This window comes from Heptranchias perlo, chromosome 4 (genome assembly GCF_035084215.1).
Source record: "Heptranchias perlo isolate sHepPer1 chromosome 4, sHepPer1.hap1, whole genome shotgun sequence".
Taxonomy (NCBI): Eukaryota; Metazoa; Chordata; class Chondrichthyes; order Hexanchiformes; family Hexanchidae; genus Heptranchias; species Heptranchias perlo.
Genome location: NC_090328.1, coordinates 65,625,373 through 65,640,779, shown reverse-complemented (window position 1 = coordinate 65,640,779; position 15,407 = coordinate 65,625,373). Strand labels below are relative to the sequence as shown.

Here is a 15,407-nt window from a genome sequence, read left to right as displayed (position 1 = left end):
GCTGAGCCTCGGTCTGTGGACCCTGTTGCGAGGGTAGTGCCTCCTGTGACGTCACTCTCTCTGTTGTTGCCCCCCGTGCTGTTGTGCAGGTGCCTGTGGCGCAGCACTGTGTTGTGGAGCTCCACGTGACGGAGGTGGATGATGATGTTGCTCGTCCTCGGATGAAGTGATGAATGCAGCCATGGCGCCCCCCCCATCCTGACGGTGTGAGTTTGAGGGGGTCCGCAAAGTAGGTAAATGTGTTTGCACAGCAGAGTTTTGGGTATAAATTAATAATTTTGAGTGGGAAGACAAAGGTCTTGCAGCCAAAACTTTGTCTGAAGTGATAGAGTGCCCTGCTGCAATAAATGAGGTTTTCCCCCCACCTGTCAAATATTCCTTTGCATCTCCCACTGGCGCTGGCTGAAACACGTCGGCTACAACAGGGAGGGATTCCCACAGCACGAGAAACATGCTGAGGATCTTTCAAAATTCCACCCCTGCCAAACTCTCCACTCAGTGAGATCTCGCAAGTACCTCAACTATCTACCTAACTACGTAAAGCAGCATCCCGCAGCTTTAATTGCTGGTGGGAGTCCCGCATTCGGGAGCTGCGCGCTCACCTGAATGCGTCACTGGGGAACCCGGAAGTCAGCGGGTTGGAGCCGGGCTCCGAACCCGCTCTGGGATTACCCCATTTTAGGAGGCCCCCGCTCCCAATGCACCCGCTCTGTCATCTGAAAATCGGCCCCCATGTCTTCGGATGATGTCGCCAAGGGGCAGTGTGTAGATAAGAAAGTGGAAGGCCAAGCATAAATCCTTGAGGGGCTCCACAGGTAAAGATGTGGGGGCAGGAGGAGAAGCCATTGTTGAAGATAATCTGACTTTGATCAGATAGGTAAGAACAGAACCAAGCAAGGCGAGTCCCACTGTGCTGGACCATGGAAAGGCATTGAAGAAGGATGGAGTGATCTATTGTGTCAAAGGCTGCAGAGAGGTCAAAGAGGACGAGGAGGGAAAACGCACCACAGTCACAGTCACAGAGGATATCACAGTCTAGATTATGTACTCAAATCCTGGCCTGAGACTTGAACCCATAAGCTTCTGATTTAGAGGCAAATATGCTATCAATTGAGTCTAGTTGACACTTGAAGTTGTTTGTGCCTATATCTACAATTTTCATCATGCATAGCAGATAACATGAAGCTCGTAAAGTAAATTACTTTAATATTAATCAAAACTATTAATATTAAAGTATTTTTTAACCAACATTGGATTCCTAGCTGGGACACTGGTCACCCTCCAGTATTTCACCCACGTGGCCATTATTTATGATAGTGAGTGTCAATATGTTATTCAGGAATAGGCAGGGGACATCCCAGCTGAACCCTGTCCTGCCCTTACCACATCAACATATACATGCACTTAAAGCAGGGGTTGCTGTGCAACGATTACGAATGGGAACCCTACCTTGTAGTGTCCCCAGTGTTGACTGACTAAAATCAGCTAACTCAGCGCAGACCAAGGATTAAACCTCTTAACTTTCTGGTCTGAATGGCGCAATCACTCAGCGCCTTCACAACTGAGATGTCAAAAAAGTTTAATTTAACCTCCTGATGTAAATTTATTTTGCTGTTAAACAACAATTCTAACATAATTTTAAATCAATGTTTCTGGGACCTATGATTTTTACATTAAAACAGAAATAAAATTAGAAATAAATTCTGAGACAAACTGAGATGCACCTTGACTTGCCACATACAGTGTTTTTGAAAAGTAGACAGTAGGATATTTAGAGTATTATTCCTACAGCCTTGGACCTATTTAGATCCAGCTAAATGACAGGGATGTGAAAATAATAGGCAAGAAGAAATAAGCCTATTATGACTTCAGCTCTGTCAATTTTAAGAGGACTCACGACCAGATCAGCTGGCCCAGTTTTTTTAGTCATTCCTATACTTGTATTAAAATGGACCTACCCTTTGTGATACCTTATGTGTAGGCCAAGTACTGATATATATGCAGTATGTATACTGCAATATGTTCAGTACTCCCACCTGCCCATTATCATTATGTCACTTTTCCAGATGTTATTATATGACCGAAAGAATTGCACTTTTGATTTAGCAGAAGCTAAAATCACTGAATGCCTATGTGGCACAGAGGTCACGCAGTGCTTGTCAATCACTGCAGTCTGAAATGTCAGTCCGCCTTGCTGGATTGAATGAGTAAATACGCAGGACATCTGATGTAGAACTAACAAGTCTCACCCAGTTTTACTGTGCTTTATGAAGGGTAAAATCAGTGTGCAAAATGTAGAAGCCAGGAACTAATAGCTCTGTGCAGCACAAGTATAATTCTCCAGAAGAAAGAATGCAGCAGTCAGTGACTCGAATAACAAACCATGATATCGAGCATACAGCAGCTTTTCTACGTGTTTAGTGTATCAGAGAGCTGTTAATGTTAAAAAAAGCATCTAATCTCCAGGAATCAGGTAACTGCGATGGTGGAGCTAGCTAGCTCTTTTGTTTTTTTTCCTGAGTTACTGTGGGCAACAGATGTTTGTTGATTAGGATCTCTAGGTACGATGGTAGCAATAAACTTGTACAATTAACTAGAGAGCAACTATTTTCTGGTTTCAGTGCCAGAATGAATCATATGAAAAACCCTGCGGTATTATCATGTATTGCACTGAATGTCCTAGAGCCAAAATAAACACCAAAGATGTAAAGGAGGAAAATTTACAATGTGAACGGGGTTTTCACTGAGAAGGACAAAGAAAAGTCTTTATAGGGTTGTGCTGCACTTTCTGGAATACAGAAGCCTTGGTAAAACATTAAAATACCATGGTCAAATGAACAAATGGAATATGGGCAGAATTTATTTGGGATATTCTATGAATTTCACAACAATGTTTTTCTAACATTTTACCAAGGTGAAATTGGAAAAAAATAAAACCTCTTAACTATAGTTTATAATGTGTTGTTCTAAATACGTACTTCCCATTCCCATGCTGTGCACTGACTTGGAGGGAGAGAGCTGCGACCGACTGGGAAAAAGAGGGTTACACACCAAATGTGTGTGTGTTGTGTGTGTGTATGTGTGTGTGTCTTGTGCAAACAAATAAACAAACAAACACTGGCTAAGAGATAAGCACCGACTGAGGTGCCTTTAGCCACTGAACCCGCAGAGGGAGACTCAATAATAAAGGACAACTTCTGTTGAATTTGTGAGCCTTGCTTTCTGGAGTGCTTTAGGGAATGAATTTCCTTGGGGCTTCTCCACTTTGCCACTGTAACTTTGGCAGAAATTCAGTAGAAACTCTTTGACGGGGGTAAATAAGGATTCCGACCACATATCCGCGCTATCACCAAGACCGCCTACTTCCCCTCCGTAACATCGCCCATCTCCGTCCCAGCCTCAGCTCATCTGCTGCTGAAACCCTCATCCATGTCTTTGTTATCTCTAGACTCGACTATTCCAATGCTCTCCTGGCTGGCCTCCCATCTTCCACCCTCCATAAATTGAGCTCATCCAAAACTCTGCTGCCTGTATCCTAAATCGCACCAAGTCCCATTCTCCCATCACCCCTGTGCTCGCTGACCTACATTGACTCCTGGTCCAGGAATGCCTCGATTTAAAAAATTCTCATCCTTGTTTTCAAATCTCTCCATGGCCTTGCCCCTTCCTAGCTCTGTAACCTCCTCCAGCCCTACAACCCTCCGAGATCTCTGCGCTCCTCCAATTCTTGCCTCTTGCACATTCCCGATTTTAATCGCTCCACCATTGGCAGCCGTGCCTTCAACTGCCTAGGCCCTAAGCTCTGGAATTCCCTCCCTAAACCTCTCTACCTCTCTTTCCTCCTTTAAGACGTTCCTTAAAATCTACCTCTTCGACCAAGCTTTTGGTTACCTGTCCTAATATCTCCTTATGTGGCTCGGTGTCAAATTTTGTTTGATAACTCTCCTGTGAAGCGCCTTGGGACATTTTACTACGTTAAAGGCGCTATATAAATGCAAGTTGTTGTTGTTTTTGTTCTGTCGAACTTCCGCTGGAGATACAGTGGAGGAGCAGGAGAAGTCCCGAAGAAATTCTCCCCTAGTCTTTGTTGATCCAGTGAAATTTTGCACCTGTTGATAAATTAGATATTGTAACATTTTATTGTAACATTAAAGTACTGAGTGTAACAAGTTTTGATCCATCCGATACACTGCATCTGGAGTAAGGGAGGAAGTCCTCTGTTTACAACCAGGACACGTTTCTTCTAATCTCTGCCATGCCTACGCAACCTGAATTCCTTCTGTGGCCATTGCCGTGCGCATTTTGGCTACCGCTCCAGACCCGAGCCCATTACTTCTATCTTTTTTCCTCTTGGCCCCTCTTGTCTCCTCCCCTTCATCTCGCCCAGTCAGGCCACCTTTCTTTTCTCCCCTGTAATCCCTATCCTAATCTACGACTACTCCTCTGCCTCTCTACTCTTCTGCTGCTGTTACAGGCTTGAATTTCACCCTTAGATAAGCCTACAGTTAACTTCTGTGCCTCTCTTGGCATTATCCTGCCCCGTGCCAGGTGCTGCTCACCTACCACCCCTGTCCTGGCTGACCAACATTGACTCCAGTCCCCCAAGACCTTCATTTTAAAATTCTCATCCTTGTGCAGAAAACCCTTCATGACCTCGGCCCTATCTCTGTGTTTGCCTCCAGCTGTAGAAACCCCCCTCCCCTCCCTGAACTCTCCATTACTCTAACTCTGGCCTCTTGTGCATCCTCCGCTCCCTTTGTCCCACCATTAGCTGCTGTGCCTTCAGCCATTAGTCCTCACATTCTGGAATTCCCTTCCTAAATCTCTCTGCCACTTTATCTCCCTCTCTTCAAGGACCCATCTTAAAATCCACCCTCTGTGAAAGCTTTTGGTCTGCCTTCGAATATCCACTTCTTTGGTTTGGCGTCCTTTTTTATCTGATTACACCTCTGTGAAGCACCTTTGGATGTTTTTCTATGTTAAAGATGCTATATAAATACAAATCGTTGTTGTAGTCATTCACTTTCTGTTTGTTCAAGTTGTTATAGCAATGCATGGGTATATAAGTTAAAGTCAAATGAATAGCGAGCCAGAATAGATGGGTAAATATCTCCTGTTGAAGCACCAATTCTGGACTTAATAGCCTGCAACACAAATGAAGCAGGCCAGCTTTAGGGTTCAGTGATTCTTAAAAGCCTTGTCTGCCTTTCAGCAGCTTATTGACTGGGGTATAAAAGGCCCCAATGAGATCTGATTTATACTGCTGTCTTTGCATGGTTTTGTCTGTTGTGGAAACAGAGCAGGGTTTATTAGGTGGGTGAGAGCCAAGGCAGGTTACTTTGTGAATGGCTGAAAATCTTATGGGTTAATGCTTATCTCCTGATCAGAATATCTCCAGCTTTAGCTTGACATAAACAGGTCACGTAGCGCCAACCTGCTATTTTTTCTGTCAGAATTTATCTTGTTTTGCTATCTAATTGAGTACAAACTGTGCAGCCCCATACTAATTGCATGCCGTGTAAAGAATTCCAGTACTGCTCTGGTACCTTGTCAGGCGGCCGACTGCTTTCCCTTTACAACTGTCAGCATGGAAGCTGCTGTTATTGTAGAGAAAAAAGGGTTTCCTGTTTTCAGGCCCTCTCTCTCCCACAGTGTGCAATGAGTATCGCCTGACAAGATTGATAGAAAGAATGCTGGGAATGTGCTACAAATGGTGGTCAGTGAAACCGCAAGAGCTTAAGTGTGGAAGTGAGCTAACATCTGATCTCTTCTGTAAAAGAAGTTATTCTTTTGGCCAGGCCGCATTTGTTGGCTCATGCCAAGCAAACCATCCCAGATCAAGGAGAAAAATATTTTGGCGCTAAGACAGAAAAAAAATGTGGCTGATGTTTTTCGAATCCAAAACACAGAGCAGCAGGTTTTGATGTGGTTCTTAAATAGCATAGTTCATCCATCAAAGCAAACAAATACAGACATAAAAGTAACCTAATCTCTTGGTTTACATGATATCTAAAGATTCTATCCAATAGTTATACTAATAGTTTGCCCTACTTAATATTGTCAAGGATTGCTTTAAAATATATTCTCCTGCAAGTAAGCATGTCAATAGTGAAGGAAAACTTTTTTAAAAATTTAATACTGAGCAGAAGAAAATCTCATCTGCTTTTAATAGGAAACTACCAGTTTGTAGTCCCTGGAGTTTTTAACATTGAATAAGTTGAGTGTGTGGGTATAAAGGGAAGTTGTAGATTTTTAGTTACCCCTATATTAAGCATGCAGATATGCCTTTAACACAAAAAGTTTAAAAACTTCAAGGGAGGAGAGGATTTGCATAAACTTCAAATTTGCTAATAAAAATTTTCACAGGGTAGTGAGTCAAATCACCATGGCCATATAGCACAATCCTAAGTAGTACTGACATGGATCAGGACTGAACTTTGACCTAATTTTGTTACCAAACACTGCACTGCACATATACGCTTAACTACGATGGGAGACTTATTCAGGCATGTCCTGTCCCTGCATTTGTTTTTCACTATAGGAGGCACACAAATTCCTCAAATTAGCCTCAGATGTCCTTCAACTAAACTGTTGGAGGTTGACCCATCTGGATCACCCTCTGTTGAGAGTGTGAAGCATTTCTGTACTTAAGAAGGACAATGCTATACTCACTAGTTTTCTCTACAGCCTTTGAAAAATGAATTATTAAACAAAATTTGCCACCGAGCCACATAAGGATATATTAGGACAGGTGACCAAAAGCTTGGTCAAAGAGGTAGGTTTTAAGGAGCATCTTAAAGGAGGAAAGAGAGGTATAGAGGTGGAGCGGTTTAGGGAGGGAATTCCAAAGTTTAGGGCTGAGGCAGATGAAGGCACGGCCGCCAATGGTGGAGTGATGAAAATTGGGGATGCGCAAGAGGCCAGAATTGGAGCAGTGCAGAGATCTTGGAGGGTTTTTGGATTGGTGGAGGTTACAGAGATAGGGAGGGGTCAAAATCTTAAATCTGATTACCGGCTTGTCTCAGGTAGTAATGACACCGTGGGGATGAGTTTCCATGGGGTTCCTCCCGCTCATCCATTGTAACTTTGGCAGAAGAACCACGGGAACACCAGAATAAAGTCATAAATGGCGTTTATGCCGCTTATCCAGGGTTTCTGCTGCTCTTCTGCTGAAGTTATGGCAGATTAGCAGACGTATCCCTGTGGAAATTCACTATCCATATGAAAATAGTTTCCTAATATGAGGAGTTAGAAAGTTAGAAAGAACTTGCATTTATATAGCGCATTTCACGACCTCAGGATGTCCCAAAGCGCTTTACAGCCAATGAAGTACTTTTGAAGTGTAGTCACTTTTGTAATTTAGGAAATGCAGCAGCCAACTTGTACACAGCAAGGTCCCACAAACAGCAATGAGATAATGGCCAGATAATCTGTTTTTTTAATGATGTTGATTGAGGGATAAATGTTACCGGGGAGAACTCCCTTGCTCTTCTTCAAATGGTAGCATGGGTTCTTTTACATCCACCTGTTGGTACATTATAAAGTGGGGAATCTAGTTTATATTCGCAATGACTTTTTCACTTATATTAGCAACCATATGAAAATATACGTGGTGGTATAGCACTGAGCTCTACAGAGCAGGCAGATCCTTGTTGTGTCTGTAGTCTGTGATGAGTTGGTGGCTATCATTCATGCTAGCAGTAGAGCCCTACAAATGGTCACATCGACCCCAGGCAAGAAAGGGGAAAAACTAGCCAGCAATTGCTGCAGGAAGGACTGTATTTGTATATAGACAGTACGTAAGGGCAGGAATAGACTATGTGCAATGGCACTTCTAGGTTGAATAAGCTGCCAGTACTAATGGCCAGATTTACATATGATAAATGGCAGTCTGGCTGAGGTATTGGAGGGTCAAGAGCACCTGTGGAACCATACCCCGAAATGAATTGAGATACGTAGCGAGGAGAGAAAATCAGTGCAGAAAAATGTACTTACTATATTGTATATTTAGAGTATTATTATACATCAGTTTTAAGATCACTCTTGGTAATCAAATATAATTCTCCACCAGCCTTTGTTCTGACTGTTACATCAGCATGAGAAATCAAAACCAAACAAGAAAAATATTAATTGGGATTGACTTTTAAAATTTTTGGAAGAAATTCAAAATTGCTTTGTGTTGCAGTGAAAAGGTGTTAACTCCACACTTTTTTACAGTGACATTCATTTTAGGTGTTACTCCAGCCACTGCAACCATTTCACTCAGTTTTAATGTGCATGTTATTCAAGTGTGCTGATATGGAGGGGAAAGGGAAGTAGTCTTATGCAGGAGTTATGGCAACAGCCCAAATGAATTGTTATTCTTCATATCAGCATGTCTTACTAATGTAAAAAAGGGGAGTGAAAGTGGTTCTTGTGCCCGTTTCCCAGACAGAAAACAGGTGCAAAGAGGTCCAATTTAGGGGGCCAACATCCGACTCCTGAACAGTGTCGAAACACGCCTAATGCCATATTGATTCGGGCACCATAGAAGTGTCCCTGACAGCTGCTTAAAACAGGCATCAGGCCCCTTGAATTTGCCATAAAGGGCCTAAATCCTGTTTTAGGACCCAAACTGGAAATTGGTTTACCCTGAATGCAGCAGGTGTTCTGACGCGTACCAAGAAGATAAGTTTTTTAAAATACTTACCTGAACGTGGAGCTGGGAGGAGCCGCTTGCTCCACGTTAAAATTGCAGGCCGCTGCTGGCCACCACTCGCTCCCTATCGATTGCCTCCCCTCTTCCAGACTCACATGAGGTCTTGCTGCTGCTGAGTACTATGCTTAGGAGGCCGGAGAACCAAATTGCAGTGGTCCTGCCGCCGGCCTCATTAGGCGTGTGCAGCGTGCGTTGCACAAGGGAGTCAGGTTACGATCAGTGAATCTGAATTGGCAGAGACGGGTGCCTCACGGCATCCAGTGTGGTAACGCAAACAATCCCGTAGAAGCCAGTACTAAGCGGCTTGATCTAAATTTCAGGCCATTGCCTGAAAACAAAATATGCAAATCAGTCATTAGTCCTAATGTCAAATGTTAACTTCCTGTGGTGAAGCACAGAGTTGTATTTTAGACCTAGCTTATGGAGGGAGGTGGGCATTATGGAACAGTGAGGCAAAAGCTATGGTACAGAGAGGGAAAATAGAGAAGCAGAATAGAAATCCTGTTGAAAAAAATAAGTTCCCTAGGAACGAATGGCGATTCGTCTGATAAATCCAAAATGTCACAATCTAAACTGTTTTTGGATAGTTGCATTAAATATTATTTTGAAGCAAATCTACCCCTTCTACGAAGCTGATCTGAATATGATATAATTGCTAGCTTGCGTAGTGCCACTTTGCGTTGACCTGCACTTACGTGGTCAGCTGTGTTATGCACATGTGACATGATACATGACATTTGATCCCAGCACTGCAGCTGACAGTTTGGTTGCCACACTGAATTTTCCAAAGTCGAATGTTTGACCTTTTACGCTCAGTCCGGTTTAAATAGAAATGAATAGGTCTTATTATTTAAGGTTCATTTCTCTGACCTGGATTCATGCACATTCCTACTATTGACCTCACTACTACCGCCACACTAGTATTATCATGAGCGTGAAATTGATGTCTGCAGGGGCAGTGCATGGGGATTTATTAATACAATAAAGTATTTTGAAAAGAGACTACAGGGTACAGCAAACAAAAACTGGGATATTGAGTAACAGTGAAGGTCACCTATCGATTGCTCAGTGTCATGAGTGAAAAGATATTCTGACATTTGCAGTCTAATGCACATGAGGTCACAGTGCACAAATCTTCCTAATTTTACAGTCACAGAATGCTAATGTTGACTTCAGTGTTGTCCGTCCTGAAGGACGATTTTCTTCTGACACTTGTAAATTATGGTGCATTGGTATCGCAGAACTGCTTGTACTGGAAGAGGTTTTGCAGTGTGATGGAGCTGCCAACCCTCGGGAATCTGCCCCATTCACACTGCAGGTGAATTCTGGACCCTCAGCTGCAATGGGAAACCATTGTGTCTGTGCAACATTTCACAATTTCAGTTCTTTGAAATCACGATTTTCTGACAATGGATCTTCCCTGATTTTAAAATCGCTGGCCTCTACCAGCGGAGGCCCAGTCTACCCTGACAGGTGGACGTAAAAGACCCCATGGCACTATTTCGAAGAAGAGCATGGGAGTTCTCCTGGTGTCCTGGCCAAAATTTATCCCTCAACCAATATCACTAGAACAGATTATCTGGTCATTCATCTCATTGCAATTTGTGCTGCCACGCTTCCTACATTACAACAGTGACTACACTTCAAAAGTTCTACATTGGCTGTAAAGTGCTTTGGGACGTCCTGCTGTTGCTATATAAATGCATGGGCCCCGATATTACCGGGGAGGCGGGATGGCAGCGGGGGGGCGATTGGGCACGTGGGTAACTCGCCCAGTAAAATCTGTCCGTTTCCCACGCAATTGCTGGTAAATTGGAGCCACTTAATGTGGCTTCCTGGTTTCCCATCGGAAACTTGTGCAGCGGGCGGACTGCGTATCCGCATCACAGGCTGTCAGCTGGAGGAGACCTATTTAAAGGGGCAGTCCTCCAATACTGCGCCTGGAGCAAACACCCAAAATTACACAATGGAGCAGCCCAGGGGAAAGGCTGCTCTTAGATTCAGTGATGCCTCACTCCAGGCACTACTGGATGGGGTGAGGAGGAGGACGGGAGGAAGTGGCCTGCCTCTGCCTCCAAGAAGGCCTGGCTTGAGGTGGCAGAGGCGGTCACCAGCAGCAGCAACATATCCTGCACCTGGATACAGTGCAGGAAGCGCTTCAATGATCTAACTAGGTCAGCAAAAGTGAGTATACTTACTCATTCTCCTACACTCCGTCTTCCACATGACCACCCCCACCCTACAACTTCTTCTGCACTGCCAACACTACTCTATCACATCACTCCTCACACCCACTTAAGGCTCATCCTCAACTTACCTGCACTTTCACACCTCCCCAGTTCTCATACCACCACTACCACTCAACCCAATCCTCATACAATGTCATGTCTCCGTCTCATACTCACCCTCTGATGCATCTCTTTCAGTTGCACCCAAACCAATGCATTCAGCGGTTGGCCATGTCACCATCCCTCACTCACGCCTTTCTATTTTCTCCCCTTATCGGAGAAGAGAGCCCAGAATGCACGGGAGAGGGCGAGGATCGGAGGATGGCAGCAACATCTAGTCGTCCTTGCAGACGCGGAGCAGGAGGCTCTCGAACTGAGCCGCACCCTCGCATGCCTGTCCATCGGGGACGCCAAGACTGGCACCCGACAAACGTCCGGTGACAGAACTTTAACATTCAGCACAAACAACATGAATTGATGTTAACATGCCTTGCCAGCTTCAGCACCTCAACATCTGTCATCATGCTTAATATTGCCTTCTGTTCTCTTACAGGGCCTCCAGCAACCACTGTGATGGCAGAGGGCAATTCCTCAGAGGACCTGCCGGCCACTAAGGGGGCACCATCACATCTGAGCGAGCCAACCACCAGCGCAGATAAACACACCTCGGTGGGTCCCCATCCTCAGTAAGTTGGGGTCGCACATGGTGAGTCACCACACACATGTGAGCACGAGCAGACACTGGTGGCAGGGGCAGCTGTGGAGAGTCCGTGTCGGTGGGAGCACTCTTCTCCAGGCTCTGCTCAGCTGGACACAGATGCTGAACCCTGGGAGCCATCCATGAAAAGGAGAATGATCGAGCAGCAGCAGCACATTTGCGAGGTGCTGGAACAGGTGCCACGCGCACTCTCCACAATCGTGCAGAGGATGGAGGAGTCCAACTCCTGCATGAGTGGAATGGTGGCACAGGTAAGGGAGGGCATCTCTGCGATACTGTCACAGGGACATGAGGGCATCTCTGAGATAGTGTCTTGGGTAAGTGCGGGAATGTCTGCGATGGAGGGAAGGCTAGCCTCCATGGAGCTTCAAGCGTGGCTCACAAATGAGTCCATTCAGGCCCTGACAACGGCCCTTCTGACTCAGGGTGAACAACATTCTGCCGCCTTAAACAGGCAGGCAGATACTCTGGCACTGGCCTTACAAGGCTTCACGCATGTCCTCCAAACTGTCGTCCAGCAGAGTGGTAAGAGTGATGTGGGCCTGGCCCAGAGGAGGGAAGATGGCGAAAGAGGACATGGAAGTGGGGACACCACTGAAAGTGCCCCCATGTCTCACCCGTTGCCCCCCTCTCAACCAGTACCCGCAATGCTGCCTCCTGCCCAGGTGGCCGAGTCTGCCCCTACAGAGGTGCAGGTGGAGCAGTCTTTGGAGGGGCCCTCACAGGCACCGAAACCCAGAGGGCGTAAGCCCAAAGCATCTAATCGGTCAGGGCATGAACAAGAGCAATCTGCCAGTACCTCTGCTGCAGCCACAGGAGAAGCACCACGTAGGAGTAGTCGTAAGCGAAAGGCAAAGGTTTTGTGAGCACAAAGGGGATGCACAAGTGTGTTTGACGGCTTGTCATGTTTTTTGTTTATATTTGCTTTTTGTTAATCGCACGTTAAATATTATTATCACCACTACTGCCACGTCTTGGCCATTCTTGACTGGCTTCTGTAATAAGGCCCTTTCATGAGGTTCACCATGAACGCCCACCTTGATGCCACCTGTTTTGTGCAGGGGGCGGGGGGTGGGGGGGTAATGGTGTGGCCGTTGCTCTGTCCAGATGGTGAGGACTGGACTCTTCACTCTGTCTGATGTTAGGAGATCCGTTCACATATCAGTGACTCCCTGGCCTCACGAGCAGCCAGGTGAGCAGCTGTTCTGCCCATGGATTGCTCCTCCTCCTCCTCCTCCTCCTCCTCCTCAATGTGGTTGGCAGATGTGGATGGGGCCTCATCCAGCGGCACCCCTCTCTGTTGTGCCATGTGCACAACACACGACTATAATGCGTCCCACTCTGGTGCGTATTGAAGCGCTCCCCCAGAATGATCAAAGCACCTGAGGCGCATCTTGAGCAGCCCTATAGCATGCTCAAATGTAGACCTGGTGGCGATGTGGTTGTCGTTATATCGACGCTGTTGCTCGGTGATGGAGTTCCTCAGAGGTGACATGAGTCACGTGTGCAGGTGGTATCCCTTGTCCCCGAGGAACCAGCCCTTGCGGGTATTCGGTGCGTGGAAGAGGGGCGGGATGTTGGACTCCCGGAGGATGAAGGAATCGTGGCAACTGCCAGGGTATCTGGCGCACACGTGAAGGAATCTCTTGCAGTGGTCACAAACGAGCTGAGTGTTGATGGAATGATAGCCCTTCCTGTTGATGAACAGTCCTTGCTCATGTGGAGGTGCTCGTATTGCTATATGGGTGTAATCGATTACACCCTGCACCCGTGGGAAGCCAGCCACAGAGTGGAATTGCACCGCCCTCTCCATCTGGCTGAGGTTGTCCATGGGGAAGTTGACGTACTGCGAGGCCCTGCGAAACAAGCCGTCGGTGACCTGCCTTATGCACTTATGTGCGGACGACTGAGAGACCCCGGCGACGTCCCCGGTGGCACCCTGGAACGATCCGGAGGCGAAGAAGTTGAGGGCAGTGGTGACTTTGACAGCGACAGGTAAGAAGATGCTGCTCAGCCCAGCCGGGAGCAGCTCTGCACGAAGGAGGCTGCAGATGTCCACGACTACCTGGCGACTGACTCTGAGCTTCCGTATGCTCTGCTCCTCAGAGAGGTCCAGGAAGCTGAGCCTCGGTCTGTAGACCCTGTTGTGAGGGTAGTGCCTCCTGCGATGTCGCTCTCTCTGTTGTTGCCCCCCGTGCTGTTGTGCAGGTGCCTGTGGTGCAGCACTGTGTTGTGGAGCTCCACGTGGTGGAGATGGATGGCCTGCCTGGCGAGGCTGGTGATGTTGCTCGTCCTTGGATGAAGTGGTGAATGCAGCCATGGCACCCCCATCCTGACAGTGTGAATTTGAGGGGGCCCGCAAAGTAGGTAAATGTGTTTGCACAGCAGAGTTTAGGGTATAAATTAAGAATTTTGAGTGGGAAGGCAAATGTCTTGCTGCCAAAGCTTTGTCTGAAGTGACAGAGTGCCCTGCTGCAATAAATGAGGTTTTCCCCCACCTGTCAAATAATCCTTTGCGTCTCCCACTGGCTGCCGGCTGAAACACAACTGTTACAACAGGGAGTGTTTCCCAAAACACGGGAAACACGCTGAGGATCCTTCAAAACTACACCCCTGCCAAAATGTCCATTCAATGAGGTCCCTCAAGTACCTCAACTATCTGACTAACTATGTAAATTATCATCCTGCCGGCTTTAATTGCTGATAGGAGTCCTGCATTCGGGAGGTGTGGCGCACCCGAAAGCATCACTGAGGAACCCGGAAGTCAGCGGGTTGGAGCCGGACTCCCAACCCGCTCCGGGTTTCTGCCATTTTACGAGCCCCCAACGCACCTGCTCCGCCTTCGAAAAATGGACCCCAAGTTCTTTCTTTAACCCTCTGGTGAGATGGAGAGGATCAAATCGTGAGAGAACCCTAAATCCAGCATTAGATTGTACTTTGAGGGGAATTTCAATCAAACTGTCATCCATGCTCAGCTAGGAGAAAGTCACCCTTTGTTTTTTAAGTGCCATGCACCCATGCCAAAATAATAACGTTCAAAAGAATTGCATCGCCAAAACAATACAAAGTCATTCATTTACCAGTTAGCTTAGAGTGAATATTTCTTCCAGCAAGAATTAAATTCTGCTCCTTGGCGACATCATTCGAAAACACAATATCAGGTTCCACATGTACTTTGATGACACCCAGCTCTACATCACCACCACCTCTTTTGACCTCTGCACTGCCTCTGACTTGTCTTGCTGCTTGTCCGACGCCCAGTACTGGATGAGCAAAAATTTCCTCCAACTAAGTATTGGGAAGACCGAAGGCATTGTCTTCAGTTCTCGCCACAAACTCCATTCCCTAGCCACCGACTCCATCCCTCTCCCTGGCCACTGTCTGAGCCTGAAGCAGACCGTTCGCAACCTTGGCCTTTGTTACCTCTAGACTCGACTATTTCAATGCTCTCCTGGCCAGTCTCCCATCTTCCACCCTCCATAAACTTGAACTCATCCAAACCTCTGCTGCCTGTATCCTAAATCGCACCAAGTCCCATTCTCCCATCACCCCTGTGCTCGCTGACCTACATTGGCTCCTGGTCCGGGAACGCCTCGAATTTAAAAATTCTCAGGCTTGTTTTCAAATCCCTTCATAGCCTTGCCCTTCCCTATCTCTGTAACGTCCTCCAGCCGTACAACCCTCCGAGATCTCTGCGCTCCTCCAACTCTGGCCTTTTGCACATCCCTGATTTTAATTGCTCCACCATTGATGGCCCTGCCTT

General features: G+C 46.4%; 1 long non-coding RNA gene across 1 annotated transcript in view; it reads left to right on the top strand.

The window, feature by feature from the left end:
- Positions 1-2,206: 2,206 nt before the first annotated feature.
- LOC137320503 (uncharacterized) overlaps positions 2,207-15,407 on the top strand; it is a 28,442-nt gene continuing 15,241 nt past the window's right edge. Inside the window, exon 1 of the long non-coding RNA XR_010962560.1 lies at positions 2,207-2,473. This is a non-coding gene — a long non-coding RNA (uncharacterized lncRNA). The remainder of the gene's footprint in view (positions 2,474-15,407) is intronic.